The sequence below is a fragment of the Parasteatoda tepidariorum genome, chromosome 3, assembly GCF_982258835.1.
Source record: "Parasteatoda tepidariorum strain Cologne lab strain chromosome 3, Ptep-v5.0, whole genome shotgun sequence".
Classification (NCBI taxonomy): domain Eukaryota; kingdom Metazoa; phylum Arthropoda; class Arachnida; order Araneae; family Theridiidae; genus Parasteatoda; species Parasteatoda tepidariorum.
Window position 1 is genome coordinate 12,838,325 of NC_141757.1, and position 4,104 is coordinate 12,842,428.

Genomic DNA, 4,104 nt, shown 5'->3' on the forward strand with positions numbered 1-4,104 from the left:
CAATAGACGTACATGCAGACTTGCAAGTATTTTCTCAAACATGTAAAATGATTGGCGCTTTCATAGGCTATGGACCGAAGGTACGCCGATATGCATTGTGTTTGAATGAATTGTTAAAACGTTGAATAAAACAATGTGAAAACCACGCTTTTGCGTGGTGAAAATCGACAGGGTAAAGAAAAAATCTCAATTTCGAAAAGGGAAAATTAAGCACTTTTTAAAAACACCCAATAAAAAAGCACCTTCAAGGGCTTTTAAAAAACGAAAATAAGCACTTTTTAAAAACGCTAGGCATTATGTACAATATATAAACTTAATACATCAAATAATTTTGAAGACTTTGGAACAAAAATTTAAAATAATTTTAAAAATATGACATTTTTGCTACAGATTTTGTGACCTAAACAAAATTTAGCATTATTTAGTCATATTTGCGGTCAACCCTTCAAACCATTAAAATTGACACTTAATGTGTAAAAACTCGATAATTAAAACAAATATTATTCAGGTTGATGCCTTTAGTTTTTAACCCTACAAAGGAGAAAAAAAAATTAAATAATAAATATATGAATCAGATTTTCTCATATTAGTTTTATTATGTATTATATTTATAATATATACATAATATTTCACATTATTACATAAATTACTTACAATAATGTTGGTACAAAACAATTAACTCACAAAAAACAAGTCAGAATTAAAATTTACTACTTGCTCGTAAAAAGTTAAAGCAGATATATTGGTATTTTAAACATTAATTAATATTTAACACAGTCAAAGTTCAACACTATCACATAAGAGATGTAAATATTATGAAAGAGCAACCATAAAAACACAAAAAAGAACTTTTAAAAAAATAAATTGCTTGATCCCTGAAAACACACTGAATAGTTGATCTTTGTGTAGTGACTGATTTTTAGGCACTTCTACGTAACAATAAAATCAACAAATTAATAAGACATTTAACCTTTACGTTAAATAAAAATTGAAAAAGAGTACAATGCCTGTAAAAAAAAAACATTTGCAGGTAGTATACCTTTCAAAGACAATGCTATTTGTATTTTTATTTTATTATTCATAGTGTCCAATGGGCTTTTGAGTACCTCAGAGAGATAAATAAACAGCCATATTAATGTGAAACTTTGAAAGAATAAAATATTAAGCATTCTCAACTTTTAAGATAGTCATTGAAACTGGTTACATTTATAAGAGGCTTTTGATTTCAAAACCAGCTTGACCACGAGATCTTGTCGGGGGTGATTGTGACACACAGTGAAAAACCGTGAATGTGTGCAAAAACTCGATAACAAGATATCAATTTCATTTAATAAAATTTTTTGAACTAAGATTTATAATTAAATTACCTACCAATAAAGACTATCACATTTTTGTTGTATTTATTTTACGAAAAAACTTATGTAATTACAAGGATCGCGATATTGGATTTTAAAATCGCGTGAATGCGAATCACGATATTGGATTTTAAGAAAGCGAAAATACAAATAACGATATAGGATTTTAAGAAAACGAAAATACAAATAACGATGTTGGATTTTAAGAAAGCGAAAATACAAATAACGATATTGGGTTTTAAAACCATGTGAATATGAATAGCGCTATTGTATTTAAGTATGCAAAAATACAAATTGCAATATTGGATTTTTAAATCGCGATGCATGATTTTTAGATCCAGTGAATACAAATAGGGACGTTGGATTTTTAACTCGAGTGAATATGAATCTTGATGTACGATTTTTAAATCACCTGAATACGATTCACAATGAATAGCTTTTAAATCAGGCATATAAGAAAATCATTGCTAGATATTAAAATCTCGATATCAGACGATTTCACCGTTGTTTCAAACATTAAAAAATGTGAAAATCCGGCAAACAAAAAAATCAAAATTGCGAAAGAGTCACATGCATGAAAACGTCTCGTTAATGTGATTTAGTAAAAGGTTTCAAAATTTAAATTATAAGATTGTAGAACTTAATTCTTACTTTAAATTTTAAAGTGGGGGGAAAATTTAATCAGATTGTAAGTTTTGATTTTCAAAAGTCCGTAAATCAATGGTCTCGAGATACACGGAATTCTGCAAAAAAATCCCACGCCTTGATCCTACTTTCTAGACCTAGAAGAATAATACGAAAAACCCGAAATTCCAGGGTACACCTGGAGTACAATCATCCCTGTCTCATTTAAATTGTTTTTAAGTTGGTGAGTTTAGTTCAAAAATAAATTGCTTTATGCTTTATTTGGATTAATTTTATCAAATAAATAATCAATATAAAAAATTGTACAAATTTAGATATTTTTTGTTTAGCTTATAAAAAGGCATAACTGCTATAGGAGAAAAAAAAGTTTAGAAAAGGATAAAGGACACTACAGAAAGCTAATCGACATGCTGCAAAGCCAGATTTTCATTAAACAATAAGCACCTTTTAAGCACTCAAATATTCTAAAAAAAAATCATAATTAGGATATGTGCAGTAATAAAACTTATATTTTTCCATCGTTTAGTGTTCTAAATTTATAAACATAAAATCAATAAAATGCAAAAACATTTTAAAAAACTTTACATAATCATGATAAAATAACTAGTTTCGGATAAATATTGCAGAAAAAATTGTGAAAATCATCATTTTTCTTTTGTAATTTAGAATGATGATCGACAGGGCAAAAAAAAAACTTTTTGAAAGATAGAAATTAAGCACTTTTTACAAACCCCGAATTGAAAAAAAAACACTTTTAAAAAAAGTAAATAAAAAATAGGCATCTTAAAGCTTTTTTTAAAAATGCTACGCACCCTGGAAGAGCTGATTTTTCAAATTAAAGACACACCTAATTTTGGAAAACGAATCGGGATGAGCTCATTTTTAAAAAGTCAAAGTGAATTCCGGACAGGAAAGCAGATGAGTCGGTTATCAAATCAAAGTCCTCTTATAAGATAAATAAAAATAGTTCAGTAATAGCTTAAAATTTAAAGGAACAGCTGATTAGGAACTTCTAAAATGCTGTTTATGCGGAGAAAACAGCAGAAATACAGCTTTTTATGAATAAAAGCAAAGGTATAGTATAAACGAATAATTGAATAAAAGCCACAAGATAATAACTTAACTATTACTTTGAGATATCACTAATGTTCAAAAACAAGTATATTTACATGTGAAAGGCCCAAAAACATAGTCTACATAATTCATGTCTCTTGGGTAGATTTGTCTTTTAAATTTATGAAAATGAAATTTTATTATTCACTATTTTTAGGTTTGTAGTACTTAAGCATTTTAAATTAGAAAGGGAAATAAAACATAAAATTTCTCAACTATTCTGAATAAAAAAATTTACCGTTTTAGGTTTCTAGAACTGATGCATTTTAAATTAAGAAACAAATAAAGAGTAGTAGGTCCTGTTAATTTGGCATGAAGACATTTAATAATTATTTAGAATCTCAAAATAATAATAATAACAAATCTATCATTTCAGGTTTCTAGATCTGGTTTTAAATTAGAAAGGTCGTTACAGAAATGCTTACAAAAAAGCTTAAAAATTATTTCAACATTCTTTGCTTTATTTTTCTTTCTAAAAACACCTCAAAGAGATTGTTATGGAAACATTAGAAAATCTTGTTTATCTATCAATATTTAAGCAGATGCTGGTCAATTTCAAAAAGCACTCTAAGCTGTTGTAATGACAAATACATCACAGATAGAAAAGCAATATTCTGAATTATAGTTTTACACACTTTTTACAATCAATAAATTTCCAAATATTAAATGTCATTCAAACAAATAATGAAATAGTTTTTTTTAATTTTAGAAATAAATTTGAAATGAAATGCGCACTTTTACAATTATATTCAGAAATTAAAATTATTATTTTATTAATAAGGACTTCTATACACAAACAACTGCAAGTAAGGCATGTACAGTCGACAAAAGCTTGAAGGAAAAATTAAAGAAAATAAATAAATGTTGCTTTGAATTTATAAGACTTACAATTTTGTAATCATAAAATATTAATATTTTTTAAACAATTGCAATTAGAACAGCAAAAAAGAAAAAAAAAATACTAATAATAAAATAAAAGACACAAACCACA